Source organism: Phascolarctos cinereus, unplaced genomic scaffold (assembly GCF_003287225.1).
Source record: "Phascolarctos cinereus isolate Bilbo 61053 unplaced genomic scaffold, phaCin_HiC Scaffold_4;HRSCAF=312, whole genome shotgun sequence".
NCBI lineage: Eukaryota > Metazoa > Chordata > Mammalia > Diprotodontia > Phascolarctidae > Phascolarctos > Phascolarctos cinereus.
In genome coordinates this window covers 92,590,605-92,608,137 of record NW_027555847.1, presented here as the reverse complement: position 1 = coordinate 92,608,137, position 17,533 = coordinate 92,590,605, and the positions used below count along the sequence as shown (strand labels likewise).

Here is a 17,533-nt window from a genome sequence, read left to right as displayed (position 1 = left end):
GATTTTTTCTCTCTCTAAAAAATACTATTTGTCATAGGAGAGGGCGGGAATACTTGAGTAAGTGGTACATGGGATAACTATGATGATGTAAGAAAAAGTATCAATAAAAACTTAAAAATTTTAAAGAGATTGGGTCAATGCAGTGGTATAGTGAGTAGAAAGTCGGACTTGAAGTTTGAAAGATCTGAGTTCAAATCCTGCCTCACTAGCTATGTGAAGCTAGGTAAGTCACTTAACCACAAATATATCTATATCTATATGCTGTAGAAGAAATCTATCTTCCTCTTATTCAATTCTAGGCTCAATTCTTTATCTACTTTTAAAAATTATTGTTTATTTTTTTCTACATTCATTTTAAAAAAATTTTCAGTTTCAAATTCTCATTCTACCATTCACCCCTCCCCCATTCATTGTGAAGGCAAGAAATATGATACCAATTACACATGTGAAATCACGCAAACCATATTTCCATGTTAGCCATGTCGTAAAACAAAAACAAGAAAAATAAAGAAAGTGAAAAAACTGTGCTTCAATCTGCATTCAGACTCCAGTTCTTTCTCTGGAGGAGGATAGCATTTTCATCATAAGTCCTTTAGTCTTGAATCATTGTATTGATCAGAATAGCTAAGTTATTCATTATTTATCAAAGTACAATATTGCTGTTACTGTGTATAATGTTCTTGTGATTCTCTTCATTTCACTTTGTATCAGTTTATATGTCTTCCCAGGTTTTTTGAAAGCATCTTGCTCATCATTTCTTATAACACAATAGTATTCCATCACATTCATATATCACAACTTATTCAGCCATTCTCTAATTGATGGGCATCCCCTGAATTTTGAATTTTTGAATTTAAAACTTTAAAAAAAATTTTTTTGAGTTCCAAATCTCTTCCTCCTTCTCCCCTCATTGAGAAAGCAAGGAATTTGATATAAGTTATACATATGCAGTCATGCAAACCATATTTACATATCAGCCATGTTGTGAAAGACAAAAAAAGAACCCAAGAAAAATAATGAAAATTTTTTTTAAAAATTAAAAAAATTTTTTAAAAGTATGCTTTGATCTGTATTCAAACTCCATCAGTTCTTTCTCTGGAGGTGGATAGCATTTTTCATTGTGAGCTCTTTGGAATTGTCTTAGATCATTGTGCTGCTGAGAATAATTAAGCCATTCACAGCTGATCATTGTACAGTAATGTTGTTATGATGTATAATGTTCTCCTGGTTCTCCTCACTTCACTTTGTGTCAGTTCATATAAGTCTTTCCAGGTTCTTCTGAAATCTACCTGCTCATTATTTCTTTTAGAACAATAGTATTCCATTACATTCATATACCACAACTTGTTCAGCCATTTCCCAATTGATAGCATTCCCTCAATTTCCAGTTCTTTGCTATCACAAAAAGAGCTCCTATAAATATGTTTGTACATATAGATCCTTTTCCGTTTTCTTTGATCTCTCTGGGATACAGAAATAGTAGTGATATTGCGGTGTCAAAGGTTAGGCACAGTTTTATAGCCCTTTCATCATAGTTCCAAATTGCTCTCCAAAATGGTTGGATCAGTTCACAACTCCGCCAACAGTACATTAGTGTGCCAATTTTTCCACATCCTCTCCAACATTTATCATTTTCCTGTTTTGTCATGTTAGCCAATCTGATGGTTGTGAGATGGCACCTCAGAGTTGTTTTAATTTTCATTTCTCTAATCAATAGTACTTTAGCGTATTTTTCATATGGCTATTGATAGCTTTGATTTTTTCTTCTGAAAACTGCTTGTTCATATCCTTGGACCATTTATCAATTGGGGAATGACTCATATTTTTATAAATTTGACTCAGTTCTCTACATTTTTGAGAAATAAGGACTTTATCAGAGAAATTTGCTGTATTTTTTTCCAGTTTCCTGTTTCCCTTCTAATTTTGTCTGCTTTGGTTTTGTTTGTGCAAAAACTTTTAAATAATCACAATTGTCCATTTTATATCCTGTGATCCTCTCTGTCTCTTATATGGTCATAAATTCTTCCCTTATCCATAGACCTGACAGGTAAAACTTTCTATTCTTCCCTAATTTGCTTATGATTTCACCCTTTATGTCTAAACCATGTACCCATTTTAACCTTGTCATTGCATATTGTGTGAGATGTTGGTCTATACCTAATTTTTGCCAAACTGCTTTCCAATTTTTTAAGCAATTTTCATCAAATAGTGATTTTTTTTGTCTCCAAAGTTTGGAACTTTGTGTTTATCAAACACTAGATTATTATGATCATTTACCACTGTGTCTTGTGTAGCTAATCTATTCCACTGATCCAGCACTCTATCTCTTAGCCAATGCCAGATTTCTTTGATGATTACCACTTTGTAACATAAATTTGAGATCTAGTATGGCTAGGCCACCTTTCTTCACATTTTTTCCATTAATTTCCTTTATATTCTTAACCTTTTGTTCTTCTAGATGAAGTTTGTTATTTTTTTCTAGCTCTACAAAATAATTTTTTTGGTAGTTTGGTATGGCATTGAATAAGTAAATTAATTTAGGTAAAATTATAATTTTTATTATATTGGCTTGGCCTGCTCATGAACAATTAATATTTCTCAAATTATTTAGATCTGTCTTTATTTGTGTGAAAAATGTTTTGTAATTGTGTTCATATTATTCCTGGGTTTGTCTTGGCAGGTAGACTCCCAAGTATTTTATATTGCCTGCAGTTGTTTTAAATGGGATTTCTCTATCTCTTGCTACTGGGCTTTGTTAGTAATATATAGAAATGCTAGTTATTTATGCAAATTTGTTTTATATTCTGCAATTTTGCTGAAGCCGTTAATTGTTTTACTAGTTTTTTAGTTGATTCTCTAGGATTTCTTTTTTTCTTCCCCTAGAATTTCTTTATCTACTTTTACTATCTGTCCCATAATATGGTGTACTGATGAACAAACTCTATAAGCTTTCCATTTAAATGTATGCCATAATCTGGTCAGTCAACGTAATTTACCACTTAGTCTTTCCTGTGTGGATGGTCAGGAAAAATTCTTTTTAGTGGTGGCAAGTTATCTTCCAGGTGCCTTTGCAGTAGTATGGGACTTGCTGCAACCAGCGCAATGTTATCTACAAATAGGAGCACTTAGTGGACTACCACCCTTATAGTGGTGAGCACCTTTAATGAGTATATGCCTTACTATTTTATACTTTAACTTGTGATGAATGATTATGGGGTTGTTGAACAGGGCTATTTTTATTGTGATATACACAGACACACACACACACACATAGATACATATATAATTTTTTTTTAAAGAATCTTGACTTATTGGATTGGAAAAGAGCTTTTAAGTCAGTATTTTGCTCTATTGTATCAATTGCTTTTTCATAGTCAATTGGAATCCTATATCTTCTACATTTTTCAGTCAATTATAAAATAATAAAGATGTGGTCCATTTGAAAATATAGACTGTAGAAGCCTGCTTGTTCCTTATTAATATACTTATTAAGGATGCTCTCTATTTGCATATAGATTACTCTCATAAAATTTGCATAGATGGGAGAGTAGGAATATAGGTCAATAATTCTTAATTTCCTCTCAGTTGCCTTTTTTCAATATTAATAAGGTCCTAGAATTTTCCTATGACTTTGGTGTCTTCCCATTCTTCATATACCTTGTATACCAACCCTTCCATTCCCTCACAAATGGTGTTAGGCAGCTAGGTGGCACAGTGGATAAAGCACCAGGCCTGGAGTTAGGAAGACCTGAGTTCAAATCCAGCCTCGGACACTAATGAGCTGTGTGACCCTGGCCAAATCACTTATCCCTGTTTGCCTTAGTTTCCTCTTCTGTAAAATGAGCTGGAGAAGGAAGTGGCAAGCCACTTCAGTATCTTTGCTATGAAAACCCCAAATGGGGTCACAAAGGGTCGAACACAACTCAACAACAAAAAAGATTTTTTCCATGCCTTTAGTATCTAACCATTCTTCAGATACCTTGTATACCAACCCTTCCATACACTCACAACTGTGTCACTCCCAGCATGGATATCTTTTTTATAAACGTGGTTTAATGTGGTTGCTTTTCCCATTTTTGTTTTCTTTAGTACCATTTTTATCTCTCCTACAAGCATATCTAGGACTGTGATGTTAGAGTATAAGTGTCTCTCCCCACTCCAGCTCAACTTCTATTCAGTCACTAACGTGATTCTCCTAAAGCCCTGGGCTGACCATGTCACCCACTGTATTCAATAAACTCCAGTGGCTCCCTATTGCCTGCAGAATCAAATACAAAATGTTCTTGGTGTTCAAATCACTTCATAACCTGAAACACCCCACTTCAGTCTTCTCACACCTTACTCCCCACCATGTACTCTTTGATCCAGCAACGCTAGCCTCCTTGCTGTTCCACTAACAAGATGCTCCATCTCTTGGCTCTAGGCATTTTCCCTGGTTGTCTTCCAAACTTAGAACACTCTCCCTCCTCATCTGTTCCTATTGGCTTCCATTAAGTCTCAATTAAAATCCCATCTTTTACTGGAAACCTTTCCCAGTCTCTCTTAATTCTAGTGTCTTTCCTCCCTTAGTTATTTCCTATTTATCCTGTACATTTCATTTTTGCATATATTTGTTTGCTGTCTTCTTCATTAAACTGTGAACTCCTTGAGGGCATGGACTATCTTTTGCCTTTTTGTGTGTGTCTCTAGTACATAGCACGGTGTTTGGCATCTAGTATGCACTTAATAAATGTTTATTAATTGGTTGGATTTGGCTGCCATCTTTCTCTGCCTAAAAAGTAAGTAAATTTTTATTATATTGGTTCCTCTTACTCATGAGCAATTAATATTTTCCCGATTATTTAGGTCCGTCTTTGTTTATGTAAATAGTGATTTATAGTTGTATTTATAAAGTTCTTGTGTATATTTTGGGAGATAGACTCCCACAAGTACTTTATGCATTCTGTAGTAATTTAAAATGGAATTTCTCTTTCTATCTCTTCCTGTTAGATTTTGTTAGTATTATATGGAAATGCTAATGATTTGTATAGATCTATACTATGCCCTGTAGGTTTTTTGATATTATTGTTTCAATTAATTTCTTATTTAGCCACATCATAACAAATTGAAGAAACGTGAGAGAAAAGTTCATGACCAAGCATGGAATAGTGAGGAGCATAAAAGGCAAAATGGATAATTTTAAATAAGTGAAATTTAAAAGCTTTTGCACAAACAAATCTAATAAAGCTAAAGTTAAAAGGGAAACAGTTAAATGGGGAAAATGTTTTCCTCAAGTTTCTCTGATAAAGGTCTCATTTCTAAAGTATATAAGGAACTGATTCAAATTTATAATAAAAGAGCCATTTCCCAAATGGTAAATGGTCTAAGTATATAAACAGACAATTTTCACAACAAGAAAATCAGGCAATTTATAGTCATATTAAAAATGCTGCAATTCACTACTAACTAAAGAAATGCAAATTAAAGCAATTCTGAGATTCTGCTTCATACCCAGTACAGTAACAAAGATGCCAAAAGGGAAACTGATAAATATTGGAGCGCCTATGTGAAAATAAGCACACCAATGTGCTGTAGGTGGAGCTGTGAATGGGTACAATTCTTCTGATGAATATTTTGGAACTATACACAAAACGTTACTAAACAGTGTATGTGTGTCTTTTGACCCAGATGTACCACTGCTGTACCCAAAAGAGATTAAAGAAATAGGAAAAGGTCCTATATGTGCAAAAATATTTTTTGCAGCTCTTTTTATGGTGACAAAAAACTGGAAACTAATGGGATGCCCATCAACTGAGGAATGACTGTATAAGTTATATATATATATAACTGGGATGTAGAAGTATTGTGCTGTAAGAAAAGAGGAAATAAATGATCTTTAAAAGACATGGAAAGACGTTTATAAATTGATGCATAGTGAAATAAGCAGGACTAGAAGAATAATTTATACTAAGATAAATATTATAAAAATGAACAGTTTTGAGGACCTTTATAAACTAATGAAGAATGAAAATGAGCAGAACCAGGAGAATAATTTATGCAATAACAACACTGTAAAAACAAACAACTTTGAAAAATGAAGGATATTATCAACACAATGACCAACATGATATCAGAGGACTGATGATGCACCATGCTTTCCATTACAGAGAGATGACAGATTTAGGGAGCAGAATCAGACATATATTTTTGTATATAGCCATTGAAGGAATTTGTTTTGCTTGACTATGCATATTTTTTAGAATGAATTTCTTGATCTTTTTCAATGGGGTAGGGATGGGAGGGAGAGAAAATACGTTTCTGTTAATGAAGAAAAAATAGAGACATGGAGGGAACTACAGATACGCAATGCTGTGTGTATTTTTGGATAAGGTCACCGTATTATTAGTTTTACTTGGTTATAATAGCCCTTTCATGAAGTAGGAGTAATCTGTAAATATTTGTAATGTAAAAACAAAACACACCAACAAAATAAAGTGAAATTAAAAAGAGAAATAAGAAAATAAAGTGTTAGTTGACTCAGTTTTTTCAGACCCTTTTGATATTCTTGTGGCAATTAATTGGCATTAGTTAAATTTCTGCATGAAATTGTTATACTTAGTGTGGATGCCATCTTTGTTGCCTATTTCCCATTTTTCATGCTTTGTTACTTGTTTAAATAGTTCTCCTTGCTAAGCATTTCTAGGTCTTTCAACCCATCCCACTGTTTGAATTGTATACCATATCTTTTTCTTCTTCTTATTTCTTTGCTCTGATAAGTCAGCGGTCTGACTGCACACAGATGGTTAACTCTAGGATAATCCTCACACCAGAAGTATTTTCCTGCATGTTAAATTTTAATCAGTTTTTGTTTTGGTGGGAAGTGATATTTGTTGCTGATCAAACCCAGAAGCTGCTTCTTCTTCTTCTTCTTCTTCTTCTTCTTCTTCTCCTCCTCCTCCTCTTCGTCTTTATCATCTTTGTCTTCTCCTCCTTCATCTTCATCTTCATTATCTCCTCCTCCTCCTCCTCCTTCTGCTCCTCCTCCTCCTCCTCCTCCTCTTTCCTTCCTGAACTGCTTTCCAATTTATTTCTCACCATCCTCAACTTTTCTCACTCTTGTGCTGAAGTCATTGAATAGCATTGTGTACAGTGATTCAATCTGGAGAGTCTTATTGAATACACCATAGGATTTCTTTACTTTGTCATCCTTTGCAATAGATGTTGCAGCATATAAGCTGCAATTATTTTCATGGTGTTTTTTTGTGCAAATCTGAATCATGAGTACAAGAATATGAGATGATCACTTATCCTATGAAATAATGTTTCTTGTTTCCTTTGGGAATATTAAAAACCAACTTATCAACTCCTTTCTTTGCCCTATCTAAGAGTATTTGTGAACCATCCCTCTATTTGGCTAAAATTTCCCTCATTTAAAAGATAATACTGTTCATTATCACTTGTGACTCATTTTCACAAGATTTTATAAATGGATTTGTAGTGGTGTTGGATTTGGCCTCCATTTCGCTCTGCCTGGAAAGTAAGTCAAGTGTTGGCTAGCTCAGAGTTTTTCGTTTGTTTATGGCAAGAATGTCAAGGTTAATATGATTTTGTTTTTCCAACGGTATGTCTACTAATCATTGGTTATTGGCCTCACATTCAGAACACTAAATTAAGATTTATAGAGAATCTAAAAGCTATGTAATTCATGGCATCCTCTGCCCCTTTTCTGCCACTTGGCCACCATTACTGCAGAAGTAGAAGGGGCAGAGGACTGAGGGCCATTTTGTATTGTTCTTTGTTTCATAGGCTGCCAAAGCCAAAGAATTCAGCACTCATTGGGAGCCCAGGGTTTATAGTCTAGATCTTGAATACAGCAACTATGCCACTTTTCTAGATTAAATACCCTCATTTCCTTGAGATAGTGTAGTCAATAGGGGATTTGACTTGAAGGCCAGAAGATTTAGGCTGAAATTCAGCCTCAAATTCTCACTAACTGTGTGACCCTGGGCTGATCACTTAATCACTCTGAGTCTCAGTTTCTTCATCTGTAAAGTGAAGGTGTTGGATTCCACACTTAATATCTATTCTAACTCTAAATCAATGATCCTTATGAAATGATTAATCATCAGATAGCAGCATTCTGGCACCTTTTTCTTTCCCAATTAAGGGGCATCTTTAAATATGACTTCTTTATAATTATACATATTTTTCATGCTGGAAAATGCCTCCCTCACATTCCATGGGGACTGATTTTGTAAGGAGTCAAGCTACATGGGAATAAGTACAAATTCAAATTCAATAAATATGTATTAAGTACTAACTGCATGTAAAGTGAGGCAGCTGGTGGCCCAGTTTTTTTTTTAATATGAAGCCTAAATTTGCTTCTTTGCAACTTCTACACATTGCTCCTGATTCTGTCCTCTGGGGCCAAGCAGAAGAAGCCTAATGACTTCTCTGCCTGACACCCTTTAAATACTTGAAGACAGCTATTGTGTCCCCTCTGGCTCTTCTCTTTACCATCCCTAGTGCTTTCAACCATCCTACTATGACAGGGACTTGAGGCCATCCACCACCCTGGTCGCTCTCCTCTGGATCCTCTTCATCTTACCAATAACCTTCTTGAAATGTGGCACCCAAAGCTGAAGGCAAATTTTTGTTCCACGTGTGTAGAGAAACACTTGTTAACCAATACACTGGCTGAAGAACAGAATTAGCCATCTGTGTATAGTCAAATCACTGACTCACCAGAGCAAAGGAGTAAGAAAAAGAAGACTTGTCTAGAGTCACTCAACTAATAAGCAGCAAAGATGGCACTTAAAGCTAGCTAGGTCTTCCTAACTCCAAATCCAGCACTCGCCCCCTTTGTCATGCTGCCTCAATGAGTGGTCCCAGTAGGAATCTAGTCTACATCTCCAACAAGGGGTCTCCCAGTCTCCTCTTGAGGATCTCCATCATAGACTGTCAGAGCTGGAAGATCCTTTAGAACACAGAAAATATCATTCAGAAGTGGAAAGAACCTTAGAAATGATCTAGTCCAATCTTCCCATTTTATAGATTCCTACTGAAGTCTGAGTTGAATGAAATGGCCTCCAGGGTCTGGTCTAGGTCTGGGATGGTATATATCCTACACCTTTCAGTTTGTGGAGCCTTAGGCAAAGCTGTCTATCCTGACTACGTGAGGCTTAAGTCAACTGTGAATCCTTCCATCAAGCTCTCATGAAACAAGACCACTCATTGAGGCAGTGTGACAAAGGGGGAGAAAGTCCTTTTCATCTCTAAATCTGTGATCCCATCATCCTATAATTGCCTGCCCCCCAAGGTGAGAAAGTCTCTTTGGGACCAGGTCTGACACTTCCCATACTTAATACTCAGAAAATCTATTGGTGGAGGCACCATCCGCTTCTTTACCTCAGCCAGACCTATTTTCTTGGTTTTCCCTTCCTCCCTCTCTACTGTATGTCAACTTACATACCAAGTTCATTCCTGATTCCCTGATTTTACTGTTTTTCTCACATAAGGAGATCTCAAAACCTGAATAGGACTTGCTGGTGCATCTACATATAAAAGGCCAGGAATGTGGTTAGGTAGGAGACTATAACCTTTGTCCCCACCCCTTCTCCCCCAGTTTAGCTTTTGAACTTGCTTAGATTTATCTGAATAGCAGAGGTAACATGTTGGGCCTCCAAAGATGGTAAGGGATTAGACCACCATTTGTTTCCTTGACAGAGTTCACTCCCAGATGGGCTGCTGACACAGGATTCTATAAGGGGAATTAAACAGGAAGCCACAAAGATTTTCTAATCCTAAACTAGAGAACAGCCTTTGGCAGAAATTCAAGCCTTAGTGACCAGGAAACATAATTTAAAAAGCAGACTTAAGCATGAAGGTACTAACTGGTTAGGAATAGTCCAACTTTGCTTCCTAGAGAGCTGGGCCTGGGAAGGGGGTTAAGACTCTTCTGGAAAGAAAAGCCCCTTTTAGGCAAGGCTTTAAGAAGAAGACAGACCTCTAGTCCAGAGGGAAAAAATAAAAAGACTGAGAAAGGTTACTTTTCTGCTAGTTAAGTGACTGGGCATATTAGGGTTTTTGCTTTTCTAATAGAACTAGAATAGGGAAACCAGCTAGGCTTTACCTACAAGGACCATGTCAGAGTTTCTCATCCTTTGAGGAAGTAATAGCAGCTAAGGCCTCCAGCTGAAGCTGAGAACAGAGCGATGTTCCAGGCTGTCTCTCTCTACCTCTACCTTCAGGGCAGGGACCAAGACTCCTCTTTCTTTTGTCTTCATAGCATCAGAGCCCAGCACAAGACTAGGCACATAGGAGGCATTCAATATAGACTTGTTGAAATGAATCTTACCACATCTGTGGTAGATCTTGTTTTTCAACTTCTAATTAGATTAGATAGGCCACAGAACCAGTTGAAAATTGGAATGCCTGGACCAGATGATGTTGGGCTCCTGGCTGGGTCTCAGTTACCTGGCCTATAGAATGAGGGAGATTGGACTAGGTCACTCTAAGGTTCTTTCCATTTTTGAATGATGTTTTCGGTGTTCTAAGGAACCTTCCAGATCTGATAATCTATGATAAAATGAAATGAAAGCCAGGTGATCCCTCTTTTTAATCTGGCAGCTACCCTTTATCCTTGACCCAAGGCTCAAAATGGCTCCTGAGAGCCAATAGTTAAATTATCTCTGTGAGCATTAACATCTTGGATATTGGCAACAGCTACAAATCAGAGCATGATTTATGTTTTGTTGATGACTAGACTTAAGAAAATGCTAATAATGTGAATTGAGCTTAAAAATGTATGATCTGTATTTTTTTTCTTTTCTAGGGAGATGGTTGTTAAACAGTTACCAGCCCACACTTGCCCTGATGTTACCCCTCCGATGTCATTTCTGATTCTTTCCTCATTATAAATACAGGGATTGATTCACCTCTATTCTGAGAATAGGAACAAAATAGAAAAAAAAATAGGGACATTGGGAAAGGTTAGGAGGGCACCCTGGCCTCTCCTGCCTAAGACTGGTTTGGGGCTGAATTTTATAGGCAGAAAAGTCTCCGTGGGTCTAGAGATTGGGGGAGGGCAAGTGGTAATGATTCCTGGAGACATTCAGTCAAAGGAGGCATGTGAGATCAACGGTCCAGAACTAACCAGTGCCCTTGGCCTGAAGGCAGGTCAGTTGGAGAGGTAGCTCGGACCTCAGTCCTCTAATAGGTGGGACAGCCAGGAGGGTAGGTGAACAAGAGAAATGGCTCCCTGGAACCTGTCCTTTCCTCTGATCTAGCCCCATTCTCCCATACTGCTTCAAGTCATACATCACAGGTAGAGAATTGGAAAGAGCCTCAGGGGTCACCGGGTCTGACTCTGTCGTTTTACAGAGGGTGAAATGGTAATTCAAAGAGTTATAATTGTCTTACCCAAAGTCACCTAGAGAGTAAGTACCTCAGAACTTCCCATGAAGCCTGAGGTCTCCCTTCCTTCTCTTCTACAGGAAGAGGTACTACTTAGCCTTGCCCCCGAAGGCAAAGGACACAGTACTCACTGAACTTGGAGAAGACCCCTTTCTCATGCTAATTTTCTTCCCTCCACATCTTACTCCCTGTCTGCTCCCCTTTCCTGAGTAGTTGCTATGTTAGTTTATTCTTCTCCATCAGACTGGCTGCCATATTGGCTTGTCTGTCACTGCTTGAGTGTTTGTCATGTTGACATGCAGGAAGCATATAAGTCCCTCTTTACCCGTCTGAGCAAGGAAGGTAAGACTGAAAACTCATGGGACAGGAGCTGTGGCTGCTAACATTCCTGTTCCAACAATTGTCAACGTCCTTCCTAAAATATGGCACCCACAAATGGTATCTGACCAGAATTTGAGTGCAGTGAGATTTTCGTTTTGTTTTTTGTTTTAGGCAATTGGGGTTAAGTGACTCGCCCAGGGTCAGACAGCTAGTTAAGTGTCTAGTGTTTAGTCTGAGGTCGGATTTGAACTCAGGTCCTCCTGACTTCAGGGCTGGTGCTCTATCCACTGCCCCCTTTTTTGTTTTGTTTTTGTTTTTTGTTTTTTGCAGTGAGATTTTCACTCCCTTCTTCTAGATTCTATACTTTTCAGTGGAGCCTAAGATCATGTTAGTTTTTTGTTCTCATATTATATACTGACATATTGAGCCTTTAGTCCTTTAACTATGAATTGTTATCTAGCTTTGCTTCCTCTTTCTTGTAACCAGTTGATTTTTTAAAACAAATTAGAGGACTTGGCAATTATTTCTAGAAGATTTCATTATCTTAGTTTATGGATCATAGATCTGGAACTATAAGGTCATCTAGACCAATCTGTCACTTTATCAATGAGGAAACTGAGGCCTAGGTGTTTTAGGTGATTTGCCCAAGCTCACAAAAGTATAAGTGTTAGAGGTCAGATTTGAATCCAGGTCCTTCCACTCTGGAACCAGACTGTTTTGGATTCTGACTTTGTTTTCTGGTGCGTTATTGGTCCTCCCCAGCAAATTGGATAAACCTGCCCTTCTATGTTTTCCTCCAAGTCACTGATAAATTTGTTGAACAATTATGCCGATATGTAATTATGTTGATGTCTTCCAGAGGGCTGGTAAATGAGGCACTCCACAAATTGCTAATGGATAATTGAAGGATGCTTTCCAGCTTCTCCAGAACAGACTAGATAGCTTTAGGCCATGGTAAACAATAACTAAAAGGTAAAAACAGGAACAGGGGTGGTGAGTGTATAGCAGTTAACAGATTACAGTTAGAGAAAGAGAGCATGAAGCTATGGGGAGCTAGACGGTAGGACAGAGTGGCTGCTTCCAGAGCTGGGAGAGCTTGGCAGGCATCAAGGAGAAGATGTGGGGGACTAGATGTGGCTGTTGCTTCTCTGGATTCAGGAGACAGTATAGGAGGGGCTCTAGGAAAGTTCAGCCTGGAGGGGATAAAGAACAAGAAGGATATGGCAGAAAGCAAATGACCACTCAGGGAGTCAAGGAGAATCATAATAGAGAAATAGAATCCCAGAACTGAGAGGGACCTTAGAATATAGAACCAAGAATGTTAGAACTAAAACTTGCCTGAGAATGTAGAACATCAGAACTGGAAGGAACATAGAACACAGAACTGGAAGGGATAAGAAACCATGGTAGATAAAGCATTCAGACAATGGTTGAGAAACCTGGCATTTACCCTGGCCCCCTCCATCCTTCCTCTCTAGCTTTCGAAAGCAATCTCAATGTGCAATTTCAGCATTCTCTGCCATCAGGCTTTACACAAATAGAAGAATGGACCTTTTGTTGCTTTTCTGCATCATACACATTTTTTTCTTTTGGTGGCCCACACTCGCCAGTACCGTAGTCATTTAGTTGTGCGACTAACCAAATTTCTACTGATTCAGAGCACATGGGTTGTTTCCTGAAACTGTTTCTAATCTCCCTGTGACATGAGACACCTACACTCAACACTCTGAGTAGTATCATTTTCCCAGCTTATGCAACATGGTGCACTGAACAGATTGCTGGGCTTAGAGTCAGGAAGAGCTGGCTTCAAATCTCTGCCTGACATGGGCTAAGCAAGTTACTCAACCTATTAACCTCAGTTTCTTTATCAGTAAAGGTGACTGGATGACCTTAGGAGCCCTTCCAGCTATAAATCTATTTCCTTTGGAGTCAGTCCCATTGACTGAGTCCCTGTGACTATGAACCAGAGTCCTCAGTCATTGGGACTGCCTCCAATGAGGCAGGAGGGGTTCCCTGCATCCTCTTGGAGAGGTGCTGGGGTGCACCTCTGTGGAGATGAAGTTTCAACAGATGAAATTTCAAGCCTTGTAATGGAAAACTGGGGCAGCTAATGGTGCAGTGGATAGAATGCCGGGCCTGGAGTTAGGAAGACTCATCTTCAGGAGTTCAAATCTGGCCTCAGTCACTAACTAGCTGTGTCATGGGCAAGCCACTTAATCCTCTTTGACTCAGTTCCTCATCTATAAAATAAGCTGGAGAAGGAAATAGCAAACTACTTCAGTATCTTTGTTAAGAAAACCCCAAATGCAGTCAAAAAGAGTTGGACGTAACTAAACAACAATAATTGAAAACTGACCATCATGATCTCAAGTTGAGATCATCTAACTGATGGCCAGGAAGGTGCTAATGTGAACAGCTCCCCAGACTAACACCCCTTACAAGGTCTCATTAGAACCTCATACCAACCTGATGGGAGGGGAACTTGAGATTTTGTCATCCTCATTTGACTGATGAGAAGACTGAGGCTCTCTGTCTGTTGCAGTTTCTTTCTTCCTTCAAGGTGCAGTCTTTGGAGACATCTCTGTCTTGAATGTGATTCCACCCCAGGATTTCTCATTCACTTCACTTTATCAGTGTCTCTCATTGGTACACATTTCACACTGCCTTGTATTATAGTTATGTATGCACCTGTCTTTCCATTGTCCTTTCTTTTTTATTCTGAGCCTAATAATTATTAGCAAATGTAAACATTTCAATTTATAAAGGAGAATAAAAAATGGATCGTACCCAAAACTGTAAACTTGTGTTACATAATATGTATACACGTGTTCATGTATGTATACATATTATGTACACAGGGCAATTTTGTTACTACTTCACATATATGAAATTTAATACAATAATAACAAAATTACCCTGTTTGTGTCCCCTTCTCCATTTTCTTTCCCTTGTGCATTTAAAATGTTTTATTGGTGTTCTTTTCTTTCTCATTCTCCTTTTTCTTTTGGGCGTCTTTATCACCATCCACTATCCTTGCCCAGGTCTTTCCACTGAGACACATTGGCTATGTCTTAAATATCAGTTATTCTATATCTCTAATCTATCTCATTATTTCTTCTACCCTGGAATCATGGCTTATATCCTCTTTATTTATCTGTATCCCCAAAGGGCCTCAAATATATTTAAGCAAATATATTTAAGACCTTAAGCAATTTTGGTGGAGTTGGATTAAATGTTTCCTCCTCCCTACCACAACTCTGATACCCAATCCAGAACTTTACCCCACGAGAGCATCTGACCACTCACTGGCATGTCTGCCTTGCCCTAAAAGGGTAGGGTGTTAAGAGTCTTCATGATAAGCCAAGGTGGGGGTTGAAAGAGTAGACAGACATACAGACAGATGGACAGGGCAGAGACATGAGCAAACATGGGGTGGAGCCAGGAAATTGTATGTCAAGTCCCTTGGTCCCACTGAGGTGGGGGAGAGAAACATTGCTCAGACTTAACTCCTGTTTATAGCTGCTCTAGCCTTCTCCCAAGCTGAAGGATCCTATTCATCTGGGCAGCCCCTAAAAACCCTTCCCCAAGCTTGGGAAAGATTCCTGAAATTCTGGTTTGCCCAGGGATAGCCGTCTCCTTCCCTTTACTCCCCCCCTCACCCCCAATACACATGCACATCTTTGGTTTAGGCTGGAGGGGACAGGAAGGACCTGGTCTGGACTGTCCTGAAGCAGGAAGGGGGAGGCATAGCCGCAGGAAGGAGGTGGGGGCAGCAGTGCCAGATTTACAACCTTATAGCCTATAGCTTGTGGATTCCAAGTAGAAAATCATAGCTAATTTCATGTTTTTAAAAATTGATTTTCAAGGAGAACTGGCTTGAAAATAGACTTTATCATCATCCTCGTCCTCATCATTGGAGTTCCCATTTCTATAGAGCCTTAAATTTATAAAGGAATTTTCTTAGCAATCATCCCAGTAGGAAGGTGGTGTGAGGATTTTTATCCCTATTTTGCAGATGAGGAAACTGTGGCCCAGAGAAGAAAAGTAACTCGTCCAGAGTCACACAGCTAGGAAGGGGGAGAACCAGGACTGAACCCAGGCTTTTCCATTCCAAATCCAGTGCATAGTCTTATAGTCCTTGATATCACCATCTTGATAGGACAGATAGACTCAATGACTACGTCATATTTGTTATACTGTGTTTTCAAATAATTATCATTATAATTTATGTTTAGTGTTGTGACAAGAGGCACTGGGTTTGATATTGGGGGCCTGAGGGTTTTTTTTAACTTTAAATTGTATTTATTCCCCAATTACATATCAAGAAAATTTTAGCATTCATTTTTACAAGATTTTGAGTTCCAAGCACCTTCACTGCTGCTGCCTCCTCCTCCTCTTCTCCTTCCTCCTCCTCCCCTTCCTCACCATCACCACCATCATCTTCTTCCTCCTCCTGCTGCTCCTGCTCCTGCCGCTGCTACTTCTCTGCCCCCACCCCCCTTCCCCTTTCCCTTGGAGCGGACCATCCTGGTGCCTTTTTTTGAAGCAGCGGCTGAGAAGACCCCCTGGACCTGCCTTGGCTGGCGAAAAGTCAAAGGAAGGAGTCAAGACTGAAAACAACGACCGCATCAATTTCAAGGTAGCAGGGCAAGATGATTTGGTGGTGCAATTTAAGATTAAGAGGCACACACCACTTAGTAAACTAATGAAAGCCTATCGTGAACAACAGGGTTTGTCAGTGAGACAGATCAGATTCCGATCTGATGTGCAAACCAATCAATGAAACAGACTCACCTGCACAGTTGGAAATGGAGGCTAAAGATACAACTAATATATTCCAGCAGCAGACAGGAGGCACTTACTAAAAAGAGAACATGCAACTCTGCTTCAGAACTGTGCTCCCAAGGAAAACAATACATGCACAATTAGAAAACCACGATTTGGTTCACCCACCTCCTGAGTACTGCAGTATAGTTTTCTTTCCTTTGATTCCCTTCCCCCATTCCTTTATTGTACATAAAGTAACCGGTGCATGTGCACAGGCATAATGTGTATTTTTTTTTAACTAAATGGCCAATGGTATGTTTTGATCAACATCAAATAGAGATGGAGAGGGGAAAAAACAAACTGGTTCTGTGAAAATATCCCTTTTCTCTATTAGTAGCATGCTTATTTAACTTCTGTCTTTATATTCCAGTAAGTTATTTTGCTCTCACTGTTTAACAACAACAACAACAACAAAAAAAAAACCCACAAAAAAAATTCTTGCATACCTTGTTTGATTGGATAATTTCAATGTTTTTCTTTTATCATTGTAATACCAAAGGCGATTTTATAATGCTTTTGTACATAGCTGTTACATGTAGGGCAATCTGTGTCCCTCAGTAGGGATAAATTACTATAAAGAAATCAATCCTAGATAATTTTCCCTTCAAGTCAAACATCTTGTATAAAAAAAAAGATTTTGAGTACAAATTTTTCTCCCTCCCTCCTCTCCCCTCCCCTCTTCTGAAAATGTTAGGTAGTTTGATATGGTTTATACATGTGCTATCACGTAAAGCACATTTCCATATTCATCACGGTTATGGAAGAACAGGAAGTACAGGAGTGTCCCAATTTCCCCATATCCTCTTCAACATTTATCATTTTCCTTTTTTGTCATATTAGCCGATCTTATTGGTGTGAGGTAATATTTCAGAGTTGTTTTAATTTGCATTTCTCCAATCAAAAATGATTTAGAGCACATCTTTGCATGCCTATAGATAGCTTTGATTTTTTTATCTGAAAATTGCCTGTTCACATCCTTTGACCATTTATC

The 17,533-nt window shown here is 38.4% G+C and overlaps 1 pseudogene; it reads left to right on the top strand.

The window, feature by feature from the left end:
- The first annotated feature begins 15,142 nt into the window (after nucleotides 1-15,142).
- LOC144456504 (small ubiquitin-related modifier 2 pseudogene) lies at nucleotides 15,143-16,580 on the top strand (annotated as a pseudogene).
- Nucleotides 16,581-17,533: the final 953 nt, after the last annotated feature.